This window comes from Manis javanica, chromosome 7, assembly GCF_040802235.1.
Source record: "Manis javanica isolate MJ-LG chromosome 7, MJ_LKY, whole genome shotgun sequence".
Taxonomy (NCBI): domain Eukaryota; kingdom Metazoa; phylum Chordata; class Mammalia; order Pholidota; family Manidae; genus Manis; species Manis javanica.
This window is the reverse complement of record NC_133162.1, coordinates 17,012,933-17,028,702: the sequence shown is the minus strand read 5'-3', so window position 1 is coordinate 17,028,702 and position 15,770 is coordinate 17,012,933. Positions and strand designations below refer to the sequence as shown.

Sequence of the window (15,770 nt, the reverse complement as noted above, 5' to 3'; positions counted from 1 at the left end):
GAAGAGGCCTTACTGGCTTCACCTGTAACATAGAAATGGAACACGATCCCCAGAGCCTCTTAATCTCCTTTTTGTTTAGCAATGATGCTTTGCAGTCTTAAAGATTTTGGAAAAGAGAATGGTGCCTAGTGACTTCAGAATGGAGGAGAGAGTTGACTAGGCTGAAAAGTAGTGCGATAGCAACACTGCTTCTGCAAGGGCCTTGCTAAGCTGTGGGTAAGGCAGGCTGCGTCCATGACGCTGCACACTAAATCCAACCCAGCTGGGTTTGTCCCACAGAGTAGATGCTGCACTGTCTTGAAGACACATTCTAATTCTGGAGGAGTCACTGGCCCCTTCTACAAGAAGGCTGATCTCGCAATGCAAACCTCTGCTTTACCTGAATCTTTAAGTTATAGCTTGAGCCAGTTAAAGGTCTTCTCAATTTTTTCCCCTCCTAAACTCAAGGGGTGCTTTTTCTCTTCTTGTATCTAGACCTTCTTCCTATCACAGTCTTGAGGATACTGCCCCCAAAGTGGTTGCAAAGCCCAGACTACCTCCTCTCCCTTCCCCTGCAGCATAGGCTTTATAAAGGGTTTTGCTTGTTAAATGTTCGCTTTCTGAGCTGAGGGCTGTCTTTCTTTCTTTTTTTTTTTCTTCTTCCTCTTAAGCCCTTGCATAACAATCTTGTTTTAACCTTTTGCCAAATTCTATACTTCTGACAGTCAGAGGTTACTACAAGTGTTTGAATAGGTAACTTCTACTTTTGAACCTCTATTGCAACAGGTTCAAAGGTTCCAGGGGAGCTTGTTGGTCACTTTCAGGACGGTACGCATTGGCTTCAGGTGTGGCCCAGTTCCAGGAGCTGCGGAAAGGACAGAGGTACCTGAATGTGGTACTGAACCAGTACAGTCAGCTGTGAGTGGTGCATTTTCTGGGCCCAGGGAGTGAGAGTATTCTCACAAGGTAAGTTTCAATAATCCTGCCTCTCTATAGTTTATATATATCTATGGGACAGTTTGGAACGGGGTGGTTTGGGGGGAAAGAACGTGAGACATGTCTATTCTCAGCCTAAGGTTCTTTTACCACATGAAATTATCTTTGGTTGAGTAGTAATTTCACCTGACTTGGGGGGAGGCAAAGAAAAAGCTACTTGGAAAGGGGCAAGTCCCCAAAACTATCTGAATGCTGGCAAGAGATAGACTTGAAACAAAGTTATTAATGTCACCAAATTCAACTGAAAGAGACTTATAAGTTTTAAGGGTCATAGATAAAACCAGGATGTGGTCTCCATCCTCCATTCAGAAAATTCTGTATCAATATGGCTAGAAAGGCTGTTCATTAGCTGCTATTAGCAGTGACTCCCATTTAGGAGGGATAAGAAGAAGGGAATCCCTAGCAGACATCCTATTAGGTTCTGGGTCTGTACTAGGTGTATGAAATGCATTACCTTATTAGACCACCACTTCCTATAAGGTAGGTCCTATCATTTCCATTTCATAGATGGATAATGTGCCTCTGGGCTCTTAAGCAGCATGGCTGGACCTACATTTTTAGGAGGTGGTATGGCTAGGATTAGAGTTCTGATTAGTCTGTCACTGCCCATTGCTACATAATGCATAATTCTTGTGTGTTGCCAAAATTTTCCATTATTCCTTCAAATCTTGGGAGTGTCCTGCGTGTGCACATAGGAAAAGTAGGAATGCAACTCCACTAGAACTTTAGAATGACCCAGATGCTTCTGAACTTGACCATGCAATCCTGGAGGAAACTAGAAAAAAAAGAAAGAAAGAAAAACAGAAAGAAAAAGAAAAGATTCATCTTCTCCTGGCCCTGAACTCTTCACCTGGTTTGCCAAAGAAGACAGCACCCAGAGAGAGCCTGGCGGTGTCAGAATGGCTGAGATTTTACACCTATTCTGCCATCCTGTACCATCTGCTGGAGGAAACTGCCTCTTAGGGAGATGAGCTCCTGAAACTAAGCAAAGTCAAGTTCTTCCACCATGAGATGACCCAGAAGATGGAATGGCAGGGGGGCTGCCCTCACTTCTCTGTACTTAGTCTTTCTCCCATGTCTCAGGTGGGCTCCTGTGAGGCCCAGGGAACAGCTTGTGTTCTCTGAAATTGTGGCACAGCTCACTGTGGCTTTTTCAGATGGAAGCTTTTTGGACATCCTTTCTGTAGAGAGAATGGGTCCTAGTCTAGCTCTAGTAAAGGGGTTGGCTCATACTGAACTTAGGAGCATTCCTGAAGGGACCATGGCTGGAAAAAGTGTTGCCTAACTCCAGGGGGTCTGTGAGGTGGTTGGTGTGGGCGCAGGAAGTGGCAGGAGAACTTGTTCTTCTGGCCTCCCAATCTGTGAATGGAAGCTCCCATGAGCTGCTGTGCGCATAGCCTTAGTGAGACTACTACAGGTCCTCATATTCTACCGACCAATCGTCAAGACCCTTTCAGGGGGTCTGCACATTCAAAATCAGTTTTATAGTGATACGAAGAGGTGATTTGCCTTTTCCCCTGTCATTGTCTCATGCACGTACAGTGGAGTTTTCCAGAAGCTACAAGATGCAGGATCAATCTGACAGCTAATGTGTATGTGTTTGTATATTCCTGTGGGTTAAAATTTTTCCAGTTTTAATTTGGGAGGTGAGGGAGACAGCAGAATACATTTTGAGTTTCAATTGTGAGGTATCACAAGGATGAGCCAGCATGTCAGAGGATAAAAACAAAGACTCTCTGTCCCTGCCCGTCGTTCCTGACTCGCTTGTTTTGTTGGCTCTATCAGAACTGCTTGGAGACTGCAGCAGGTACCCTGGAGGTCAGGGAGAGGGTGTGGCAGTGCTGGGCTGGGTGGCCTCCGGGTTCCCCACCGTCTTTAGAGGGATGTGAGGGCTGAGATGGCCTCCGGCTGGATGTTCCTGTGCTGGGAATCTGGTGAGAGTGGTGTCGCCTCTCTGACACTGGGGGTCTAGGCAAGCACCTCGAGTCCATTTCGCTTGTTTGTTTTGTTTGTCTTGGTTTAGAGGCAGTCAGACAGAGGACAAGGTGAATTGTGTGTTGCGGGCTGGCTTTTGTTTCAGCCCGCAGGGACTGGGGTTAAAGGCTTTGAAAACAAGCCAGGGGAGCTCTGGCGGCTTTTCTTCTCCTGGTCAGAACGCTTCCACTTTCAGTTGTGAAAGAAAAACCAGGAAGTGAAGTCTCCGCATGTTAGAAAGCCCAGCATGGTCTCACTCGGGACAGCTCAGACAGGACGGCACCGGGGACACTGAGTGGCCCCCTGCCTGCATGGGTGCTCTGCAGCCACCCCAGCCCTGGAAGAGCCGGGGCTAAGGGGAGAGAGGCGGGGACCCTATACCAGGAAGAACTCCGAGCCAGGAAGCCCATTCTCTGGGAGCACCAAGACATGCGGCCCCCTCACAGGGTAAGGGGACCATCTGGATGGCGATAGAGGGTGGGGATCAGCAAGGGCCCTTAGGAGTGTGGAGCAGAGGCTGAGGGGGCCTCCTGACCCCCAGCTTCAGCCAATCTAGAGCTTGCTGTGTCCCAGGCACATGTCAGCACACTCTCTCTCCCTGGGCTCTAAGGGACACATTTCAACTCTCCTTCTCAGGAGGGATGAGGGGAAGGAGGAATGTGGGGCATGGATTGGATTTTCTTTCTCCTGCCTCTCTTGGAGAAGATGAACCACAAGTGAGACCTCTTTTTGTGGATCTGCGCATCTACCACAGCTCCCCTGGGGTAGGCAGAGGGGTGGCCCTCAATTTTAATTTGGACTTTGCCTCCTTCCTTCCTGTAGTAAGAGCTGATGAATGAGTGTCTGACGGAATGGTTTCTGCATGAAGTTGGATCGGTTTTAAAGGGTGGGGCCACAAGTTGAATCTAAGCTGTACTTCAAGGACCTTCAAGAAGTGAGTCCTGGGAAGGGCTCCATGGCTCAGACTGGCTACTTTCTGTGGGTATCAGTCTTTTTGGTGGTTTGAAAAGTGGTATTGAATCTACAGCTCCAACTTGCAGGTGATTGGTTACCTCTAACAGGAGCAGAGTCTTAAAAATAATTAAATTAAGTTAAACCAACTTTATTCTAGTTTTGAAAATAAAAGACTGGTCTAGTTAAAAAAGAAAAAAGAAATAAATCCCTCCCTCTAAATTCCAGCATGGGAGTTCCTCTATAGTGGTCTACTCTAACTGACAAGTGTTTCACATGAACACAGAATAGTTTTGAAAGAGGCACGGTATGAATCTTGTAGACATCACTGTGTGTTTGGCAGAACAAGAGGAACAAAAACCATAAAAACAAGAGACACAGATACTTACAAAGCAGTCAGGTAGTATAGCTACGTAAAGTGCATGATATAATAAGATGAAGATGGTAGGGACTTTGGCAAAATGCAAGGCAAGTGTATTTCAATTTAATTTGTTTTTACAAGCATTATTCAGCCCAAACAATGTTTCAGGTAGGTACTGGGCAGGTCCTGACCTAAAATAGTCTTTTTTTCAGCTTGTCTTCTGTCTCTTTGAAGACAAAGACAATAATATTAGAGTGTCAGTGAATGCCTAAGTGCTAACTATGCACTGGGGGCCAAAGATTCTACAAGGAAGCTGAGGTCGGGGGATGGATGGAAAAGGGGAAGAGGAAGCCAGTTAAGGCCCAGCTTACAGTACATACTCTTACATTTAACTGAGGCAATGAGGTAGATGGTTTCACCATTTTATGGTTGAAAGAGTAGGTTCAGAGAGGGGAAGCAACTTTCCCAAGATCACAAAGTAGCCAGTTGTCAAACTGAAGCTGCAGTCGGTGTGACGCTAAAAACCATGTTCCATTCACTCTTGTGTACAGTTAGCCTTTCTTCAGATTTCTTAGGATATTTCATCTGTAGAAAGATTTTCATGTATGATGACCGGGGCAGACATTGAGTTCACAGTTATCATTTTTTAGGGTAAGGTGTGTCTTGAATTGCAAGTATTACTTGACTGTTTTCTATGGGGCTTTGTTATGCTTACTGTCTTATAGGGCTTTTATCTTTTGATCTTCAAAACAGCCCTATGAGATAGATACTTTTTTCCCTAGATGGGGAAACTGAGGCTCAGAAGAAAAGAAACTGGACACACTATGAACAGACTGGAGTTCGAATTTGAATGCTGGCTCATTTAGTTCCAAAGGCAAACTGTGCCTCAATTTCAGATAAGTATAGTTTAGTACATGGGCCAAAAAATTAGAACCTGAGAGAAATTCCTCTTTTAAAAATCCTTGTACTTTAAATCCAAAGAGACAGAAAGCAGGCAGTGGTTGCCTAGAATTGGGAGGACAGAGGAATGGGGAGTAACTGCTTCACAGGTTCAGGTCTCCTTTGGGAATGATGGAAACGTCTGGAACCAGAAAGGGGTGTTAGTTGCACAACACTGTGAACGTACTAAATGCCACTGAATTGTTCACCTTAAAATGGTTAATTTAATGTTATGTGAATTTCACTTCAAAAAAAAAAATTCCTCCCACCTGTGGGCAGGTGAATTCCCAGACCAGGATTTGGCAACGTTTTAGAAACCAGGAATGAAGTTCCTGCCCCTGTTTCATGTTCCTAGCCAACAGATGCACTGACCCTCATTTGGGGTGTAGCACTCTTGGCTGGCAGCTTCTGCAAAGGTGATGTGTCCCAACAACCCTGAGTTCAGCCATTGTTGCTCTCACTACACTAAGCTATAAATACATTGAAGTCTGTTTCTCCCCTATGTGGCCATGTGTCTTGAGGTCAGAAATGGACTCTCTCTCTCACTCTTTCACTGGACACAGGGCCTCATATTTCCCAGGGTCTTCATTCATGTTGTTTGGATAAACACATATGTTCTGGAATTTGGAAGTTCAGGCAGCCTTTATATGGCTGTGGCCAGGCCATGGTATCAACCCTTTTTGGGGAGCTAGTAGATTTCCAGGTCTCCATGGGTCATTCTACTCTTCAACTGTAAGGTTATGAGTGGCTTGTGGGAGGAGGCAGGGGAGGGGTGGGGCCAGGGGAAATGGCTGGGTTAGAGCTCAGAGGTGGCTCATGCTCTCTCCAATTAGAAATTTTCTGTTTAAAAAGAAACAAGGAGTTGCTAAGGCTTTTGTATGTAAGTTGAAAGGCAGGTATAGTATGAAGATCGTATCATCTCTTTTCTTTTAGGACATCTCAAAATAGAACATCTGATGTTGACAAGGAGTTAGTGACTGAGGGAAGTGGAAGGGGCTAGAAGAATCCTCTTTACTGAGTACTTCTCCTGCTCCTGGCAGTGTGCTCTAGGGACACCCATGGAATCCCCTTTAAGTAGGGACTATTACCTGCCCCTTCTTGTGTGCAGTGGAGGGACACTGTTCCCAGGGCCACACATTTGGTAAGTGGTAGAGCTGTGTCTCTGGTACCTAGAAAGACAATAGTCTTGAATGTTTGCCCCTGGAAATGAGAGTGTGGGCAATAAAGCTTGTTGTTTGCACTTTGCATATGGTAACCCCTGGCCTTTGACCATCCAGATGGTGTGAGGGCCAACCCTGCAGAGGTCCTGGGCAGGGAGGCCTCCTCTTTCACAACGTCTTGCATCACTGTCCTTCTCCTACTGGGATGATGGGGACCTGGCACTTTGTCCAGCTTATCTTTTTACAGGCTCTCTTATCCAGTCCCAGGGACTTCTGACACCAGTTCCTCCAACTCCAATTCTCTCATAATTCACTTGGTCAGCAAGAGGCTTAGGAGCTTTGAGGTGTTTACTGAGGGGCAAGGTTATTCACAGGGTAGGGTTGCTGGGCTATCATATGTTAGAAGTACGGTGGTAGATCACGGCTGACTGTCAATCTGAGACATGGTGGGATTTGCTCCTGCCTGTCACCAGATTATGAGTAGCTCAACAACTATCCTATGCTATCTTCATGAACTGAGTTAAGAGGCTTTTGGATTTGACTTAATGAATATTTCCTATTAAATACCTCTCAGATCAACTGGCCAAGGCCTGGTGCCCCAAAGCGCTATGGTATTTGTGAACTGAAAACTCCAGTGGTGTTGTGTTTCCAGCCGGCTCCCGGCACTGTCTCATTCAGCTTTCCTGAAGGTTTTCTCTTTTTTCCCCATTCAGCTAAAGATGGATCCTCTAACTCCATTAGACATACCTCTTAACCACTTCCCTTCCTCAAATGCTCACCCCTCTTTGGTGCCTCTGGAGCCTACTCCACCTCACCCCGCTCTGGGTATTCCCTTCCTCCCTTCCACTTACGTTTATCCAACCTAATGTGGTGACAGGTCTGTCCATGGAAACATGGATGAAGGGACAGCGAAGAGAGTTGGGAGAGTGACACTGGTCAGTGACGTAGTTGGGGTCTAACTAGCCATTGGCTTCACTGCTGGGGTCATCCTCCTTGACTGACCCTGGAAATGAGATTATTGGCAATAAAATCAAAGGATCAAGGACCACACATCCTTGAGGGTCTAGTGCTCCATACAACTGTCTTCATCTATTCTAGTCTACACTAGCCTTTCCCTTCAAATTAATTAGCTCATCCCACACACTGAATCCTTCATTAAGTGTTTTTAGTGTTTGATAGACTCTAGAGGGAAGGAGCTATGTCTTTTACATGTTTGTCCCTCTGCACATGATATGGTGCTGGACACACAGTGGGTCCAAGATCTTTGATTGCCTTAGTAAAAGTAAATTATAAGTAAATTTAAAGCACAGAGGGTAAACATAGATCTTGCCACACACATACTTCACCAGTTCACCAGAAGCTCCCAGAGCTGGAGTATATCCTATAAAGCATTTGTTTACTGCCTGGGGAATTGGCTTTATCCCCTATTAGATGATGGATTCTGGTGCCTTCCCCCATGCTGAACAAACTGCCAGGCACATCACAGGTGCTTACATACTCAAATGCTTGCAGAATGAGCATTCAGGTCAGGTTCCTTAGCATTGTCCCTACCACGTAAATGAGGAGGTCTCAGCGAATTCTGCCCCCTCTCTGCTTAGTCATACATCATGCCACTGTGGGATGGAGTTCTGTAACCTGTTTCCTTCAGCAGGCTCCTCTCCCTCATTGCCTTTCCTGAACTTGTGCTAATGAATAGTGAAAGGGCAAGGTGACTCTCTGACACTTTATGGGTTCCCACTGCATCTCAGGCACTGTGCCGGGTACAATAGACTCCAAAGACTAAGACAGCTTCTGTCTGGGGATGCTTATGGCCCAGGCTATTTACAGTTTCATGAAGCCTCCCTGAGGCTTTGTTCTTTCAAACCCAAGCAGAGTTGATCCTACTCCACTTCTCTCAACCATCCTGAGCTCTGGTCTCTGGTGGCTTTTCCTGTGCAGTTCAGCAGCAAAAGATAATACCAAGGGATATGCATCAAACCCCTAATGATTTATTTATGGCGGGCTTGCTTGCGGGCCAGAAAACCTGTCCCAAGCCTAGCCCTTGCCCTTTCTCTGCCAGCTGCCTTACAAAATGGAACTATTGGATGTGGCCTAGCAATTGGGCTAGCTGTGGGTGCTCGATATCACTTTCCTGTTTTAATTATTTAAACACACACAGAATCTTTCCATAATATGGAAATGACTGCTCAGCCCTCTGGGGTTTTAATAAGAATCCCCATTAGTAATGCTGTCACCTGCTCTGCCCTGCATGATCCTGTGGAAATGATAACAAGGCCCTTTCCTGACTACCTGGGGACTTCCCCTGGTGTGTGCGCTTCAGAGCCCACTGGGTACCAGGGCCCCAGAGGGAAAGAGCAGCCTGTGCCTGATAGAGAAGGCCAATGTGAGGCTGTGGCCTGAGTGCCCTGGTGCCAGCAATGGGCTGGGAAGTTATCTGTAGGCTCATAGGTCAGGATCTTATGCTAGTTTCTCTTCTCAGCAGCTTACACTAAATGTTGAAAGATGTGCTTTCAAGGTCCTTTTGGCCCTGTGACTCAGACTTCACCTTTGCTCTTGTTCTTTATCTGCTAAAGAAATGAATGAACAATGTTTCCACTCCCACCCAGAGCTGCTGATTTGCTGAGCAGCGGAAAAGCACTGTACCCAACATGAACACTGAGAAAGGCCATGTTGTCTAGTGTGGCTTTGGTGGTGGGATAGCTGCACTTTTAGAAACAAAGCCAATGCTGTATTATTCTCCTTTTTCACATGAGATGTCACCAACCAAGGAGGTGGCACTTTCTAAGTCAGTTGCCTGTGTCAGAGGTGGGATAACTTGGAGTTGTTCATTTTATGCTTCTTTTTTTGTAAAGCAGGCATATTTCTCATTAAACAGTACCTACCCTCAAGGGTTAGTTTCCCAAGGAAACCTACTCTAAACTCACCCCCCTGCTGTTCTGTCAATCCTCTATTTTTAAATTCCACAATGCTACATAATCTAGCTGCTGTTTAGGTTTGTTGTCAAACTACCCAGTGAAATACAACCCTACGAGGGCAGGGTTTTCACTGCTACATGACCCGCACCAGAATGATGCCCCCACACAATCAAGTCCTTAAATATATTTTGTCTAAATGATTAAAGACTGAAACCTTTCTGGAAAATACATTAATGATTTCTCCTCTTCCATCTGTCTCTTTTCCTGTGTGAGAGTTACACTTTCAGAAGCACAAAAGCATACACATTTTCCACATGGTTTTTTTCTTTCCACTTGGCATTGTTCATCAAGCTCCTTCCACATCAGTACACAATGATCTGCTTTATTCTTTTTAATACCTGCCAAGAGTGCTATAATTTATTTGGTTACTCCTCCATCAAGGAAGGCTTTCCAGGTCTCTGCCATTATAAACAATCCTATAAATTTCATGATGATAAATATAATAACTAATACCTAAGCCTATGCACCAGGCATTGTTCTAAGCACTTCACAGGTACATTAACTCCGTTAATCATGGGGGAGACATTGTTATTGCCATTTTACAAATCAGAACCACCCAGAGGTTATCTACCCCAGGTCCCAAAGATGATCAAGCAAGGTTTGAGTCCAAGTAGTCTGATTCAGAACCCACATCCTTAATAGGTACCTTATGTAGCCATCTGTGAGGTACTTTGTTGAACTGACGCCCTTCTATAAGGATACATTACTAATAGAGTCATTAGGTCAAAGGGTACACTTCTGAACTGTGGCAGAGGGCAATGGGCACATCTCTAAGGAGCCTGCACCAACTTTATGCTTCCATGATGAACAGTTCACTTTGTACTGTTTCATCATTGCTAATCTAATTGGTGGGGAAAAGGCTTTTCATTTAAATTTGAATTTTTAAAACTATAAGCAAAAATGAATGTCTTTACCTACTTTTAAGTAATCTGTTTTGCTGTGAACTTTTTGGTCATGTCCTTTGCCTTCAGTTTTATTAGGTTGTGTTTTGTTTTTCATTGATTTCTAAGCATTCTTTATTGAGGAAATGAACACTTTGCATGCCTGGAGTATATGATACTTTTCCCAGTTTATCTTCGACTTTATCTTGGGTGTTTTTCCTACAGGGCAAATATTTTTTTTAATTTATATAATCAAACTTGCCAACATTTTCATTTTTATAGCTTTTAGGTTTTGTGTCTGTCTTGAGTCTTCCCCATGCCAAAATTACAAAAATAATTTCATATTTTTTATCCCCAAATACTCTTAGGGTTTTCATTATTTTATATTTAAGTCTTTGATCCACCTCAAGCTTATTTTTGTTGTAGGAGTAAGACAATAATCAACTTTATGAATTTTCTCTGAATGGCTAGACAGTAGTCTCAATACATTTATTTTAAGTGAAAAAACTCTATCGTGATTCTTATCTAGTATTTGATCATAGGTCCACTTGGAATATTTCAGGATTATTTTGTGACACAGATTTGTCTATTCATAACCAACAAAGAACTTCTATAACTCTATAGTAAGCAAATTTAGTAATGTTTACCTCTTTGCCACCCACCCAATTCTTTTTATTTAAAAAAAAAACTTTCTGATTCTTCTTGTAAGTTTTATTTTTCTGGGTGAAATTGAGATTAACTTTCTAATTCCCAAGAAAATCCTATTGGTCGTTCCTAGGGTTGCATTAAATGTATAGACATACTTAGGGAGATAGGACCCCCCTTGAATTTCAAGTATGTCTTTCCATTTTTCTACCCTAACATCCCTCAGAGCTGAACTTTTTAAATCTTTGTTTTACACTTTTATTCTTATAATGCTATTGTGAATGGCAACATTTCCATTGTTTTCAAATTTGTTGTTTGCATGATATATAGGAAAACTATTTTCTGGCTACTGATTTGGTATCCTTACTGATTTCATGGTTTCTAATTGCCTCTTATTTCCTTTAGAGGGCTTTTTGGGTTCCCCTCTCAGCTGTTTCGTTTTATTCTTTTTTAACTGGAAAATACCATCTTAGATATAACTGAATGTTGGCCGTTTTGATCTTGGAATCATTTTAAGTAGAATGGGGAATAGGGATTTTACCCTTCTTAGGAACCAGGTGCTTTTCCATATCAGGCTTTTCTCTGACTGTTTAAGTTTGTGAAACAGGATCGATGTCTCAAAACATGTTATCTACATTTGATACCAAAGAGTAAACTAGTTAAGAAAAGGTGAAAAACCCTTAGCTTCAGGGCTTTGAGGAAATTGGGTGAAGGATCCTGCAACAGAACATATATCTGGTTTGTGTTCACTGAACATTAAGGAAAAGGTCAACAGTGCCTTCCAGGTACGCTCAGCAAGCTACTGGTTTATAATGTCCTACAGAGCAGTACTTCAGAATTTATCTAGAAATACTGACTGTGTGGTTGAGGAATGAGACAGAGACCTCCTAAGTTGGAAGAGGCAGAAATTTAGAGAAAGTAACAATGGAGATTGCGCTAGCAACTTAAAGCCCAACCAAGGAAGCAAAACTTTCATACAGAGCCTTCTAAATAACACACAGCCCCATTTGGAGTCATTATGAGTTGTGAAGACTTGTGTCATAGTCTCTAGGACAGAGTAAGTAATTCAGTATGGATAAATGTGTTGACTAATTGGGTGTAAGAACTGGAGGCTGTAGTCTCCCTTTTAATGAGCTTTCTATCACCACAGAATGAGTCTAAACATGCAAGAGAACAAGAAACCAATTAAATCCAAATGAGTTTGCCACTTTCTAGGAGGCAAATTTTTTTTAAGCTTATAATTGGAATTTACATCCCATTATTGCACAGAAAATAATTAGTTCTTCAGGCCTAAAAACAAAGATAATTTGTCTTACTGTCCTTTAAATTCAAGAAATCCAAAATTATTTATGTCTAGGCTGGATTTTCTGCTCCCTTGCTGTTGTACATGACATCGTTAAGATTCATCCTATAGATTCTTCCAAGCCCAGAGTTGCTGACTGATCCTGAATAGTCCTTGATAGGTGTTAGAAATACATCCTCTTCACCACTGACCATTTCTAACCTAACCCCTTGCCAAAATATTGATGTGGGAGTACACGTCTCAAGATTAACAGAGTGATGTTTGATGAACTAAGATTTTTGACTTTGCTGGTGGGACAGTTTTACTAAGGGAAAATAAGTCAACTGAGAGTGTTTAGAACAGACAGTTCTGAGCCAGAAATTGTCACTTATTCAACAATTGTTTGTTGAAAATTTACTATGTGCCAGTCATGGTGCAGGCATTGGAGGCTCAGTAGTGAACAAAACAAAAATCCCAGTTTCAAGTAGCACATCAGTTCAGTAGGGGCAATCGATAATAAGGGAAAAGGACTGTTTCAGAGAGTAAACAGTGTCTGGACAAGAGAAAGCAAAGTCCATAATAGTCGTTGGAGTGGGAAGGGCGGTATTAAATAGGGTGATCAGAGGGAGTGAGCCTGTGGCGAAGTAACATTTGAGTTGAGGCCAAACCCATAAGTAATTCATAACCATTGCAGATCTGGGAACAGTGTTTCAGGCAAAAGGAAGAGCAAATACAGTCTCTGAGGAGGGATTGGACTTATGACTGGAAAGCAGAATATGTGTAGGAAAAAAATCTTGTAAGGGAAAGGGACTCCCAAAATAAAATGATTCGTAGGCTCTATAGGTAGCCTGAAAGCTTCAGACCAATAAACACAATTAAGTGGTAGAAAGGGCCATTTAGGAGCTTTATCCAAGGAAAATGAGAGTTAATGAAGAAATGCTGCCCCAAATCCACAGAGGAGCAAAACCCAAAGCTGAATATGGGGTGATCGTAACCTGGACACCAAGGCTGGTCCTGGGAGCTTGCAAGCAGGTATGAGGGAAGAAGGCATCCTTTAGCTAGCTTGGGAACTGAACATGGGAGCAGCCAGGGGATGAGGGACTTTGGCTCTCTGTTCCACAGAGGGGAGGGCCCTGGAGTGAGTCAAGGGGATGGGCTGAAGACAAATGGGCATCACAGGGTTCAAAGCTGAGGCATGTTACCATCACCACCTCAGAAAGCAAAAGCAGCTCTCCACTTGAGGCCATCCTAGTATGTAGTGTGGCTCGCTCAGCCATCCGTAGATGACCTGGAACAGGAACTCCCATATACAGCATAACGTGGCTTAGTTCCTCATTTCTTCACTGATAAATAAAGGGAAGAGGAAAGGCCATCACACCAACTGCTTGAAGGGTAGGAACCAGGATTGTAATTTGAGTGACACAGGGCACATAACAAGAAAAATGGGGATTTTTTTCCCCTTACTTGAGCACATCTGGAAGTAGTAACAGATTCTAGAAGTTAGAAGGGTAACCAGAGCTTCCCAGTCCAGTAAGGTATAACCTGGTCTTGCCTTCTCTCAGCTTCTCCACTTCTGTCATTTAAACAGTGAGAAAATTACATGATATGATCACAGATCCTCTCTAGAACTAGCATATAACATTAAAAATGTGTTTTGTATATAAAAAAGACTGTCATGATAGTCAAAAGATAACCTACAGAATGAGAAAACATCTGCAAATCATATAACTGATAAGCTCTAGTATCCACAACATATAAAGAGCTCTTACAACCCAACAACAAAAAGACAACCCAATTTAAAAATGGGCAAAAGGTTGGAATATTTCTCCAACAGAAAAAAATACAAATAGCCAACAAGCACATGAAAATATACTCCACATCATTAGTCATTAGGGAAATGCAAATCAAAACCACAATGAGGTGCCATTTCCTACTTATGGCTATTATTAAAAAACTAACCATAGCATCTTACTACACTGATGGACAGTGACTGTAATGGGGCATGTGAGGGGGACTTGGTAATGGGGGGAGTCTAGTAAACATAATGTTCCTCACGTAATTGTAGATTAATGATACCAAAATGTAAAAAATAAAAATAAATAAAACTAAAAAAAAAAGTAACCAGAAAATAGCAAGTGTTGGTGAGGATGTAAAGAAATTGGAAACCTCTACATTGCTGCTTGGAATGTAAAATCATGCATATACTATGGGAAATGGTTTGGTGGTTCTTCAGGAAGCTAAATGTAAAATTACCATGTGACCCAGCAATTCCATTCCTAGGTATTTACCCTGAAAAATTGAAAATAGGTATTCAAACAAAACTTGGACATGAATGTTCCTAGAACTTTTCACCATAGCCAAAAGGTGGAAACAACCCAACTATCTAATAGCTGATAAATGGATCAACAAAATGTGGTCTGTCCATACAATGGAATATTATTCTGCCATAAGAAGGAATGAAGTACTGATATGTGCTATGACATGAATAAACCTTGAAAATATTATGCTGAGGGAAAGAGCCAGACATACAATGTCACATCTTATATGATTCTGTTTAAGTGAAATATTCAGGATTGGTGAATCCAGAAAAACATGAAGTGAATTTGTGGTTGCCAGGGTTGGGAGGGAAGAGGGAATGGGGAGTGCCTGCATAATGGATTTTTCCTTTTTGGGATAATGAAAATGGTTTGGAAATACCTAGAGGTGACAGTTGTGTAACAACTTGAATGTGGCAAATGCTGCTAAATTGTACATTTTGAAATGGTTAATTTCTGTTATGTGAATTTTACCTCAATTTTTAAAAAGTGTGGGGAGGCAGGGAGGAACTGTCTGAAATTCTGGGCCTATCCTGTTTGAACTGGATCAACAGCAAAGTGAGTAAGCTGACAAACAGATACATCCTTCAATGTCTTCTGTAAATAAAGTCCCTTGTCAGTGTAGGCAAGGTACTCGGTTCTTGGGAAATTGGTCTTGACATTTGTAAATATCCCCTTTATTGTAATGAAATGGTTAGTCCCACCCCATTTGTGGGCAATATGACTAGAGCATGTTTAAAAGAAGTGCTCAAGAACTGACAGAGCAGGGACCAGATTAAACCAGATGTGTATTTTGTTTGTCTCCCACCAGATTCTTACTATCTGAGCCAATAGTTAAAATAGAGGTTTCATAAAAACCCAGCATTCCTGGAGAAACAAACCCTGGGCTCCTGTTGTTACATGGTAACAATCAATTTGGGTTGGCAGCAGGTGCCGCCTTTAGACTGGTCATAGGTTCTCTCCTCCTCTCTCCTCCTTTATGTTACCTGACAGGCTATTCACCCTCTCCTCCTTCCCTCCATCCCATACTGCCACATCCGAACATAAATTTCACCTTTGGACCTTCTTTTGAAGATACAGTTTGCAAAGCCATCCATTAAAATGTAAATCTGCCTTCTGCAAAAATCCTTAGTACAACAATTTGTTCGTAAAGTTGAGAAGGGATACAGGTAAAAATCTCTTGGTTTGAGGGTGGGATCAGGAAGAGGGAAGAATCCCAGATCATAAGATGCTGCCAGCCTGGTGGCAGCATCCCAGAATAAAAGAGTTTGGTGGTGGGCAAGATGGGTGGGCACAAAGCAGGTTATTTTTC

The 15,770-nt window shown here is 42.8% G+C and overlaps 1 protein-coding gene across 3 annotated transcripts in view; it reads left to right on the top strand.

Moving 5' to 3' along the window:
• Window positions 1-788: 788 nt before the first annotated feature.
• Window positions 789-15,770, top strand: part of ACSL5 (acyl-CoA synthetase long chain family member 5) — a 40,825-nt gene continuing 25,843 nt past the window's right edge. Inside the window, exon 1 of one of the 3 annotated variants that reach the window (XM_073240418.1) lies at window positions 789-945. The gene's annotated coding sequence lies outside the window, so the exon portion shown is untranslated. Of the gene's footprint in view, window positions 946-3,153; window positions 3,397-3,585; window positions 3,714-15,770 lie in introns of those variants that run through there. The other 2 variants (XM_073240417.1, XM_073240419.1) reach the window with 2 other exon arrangements.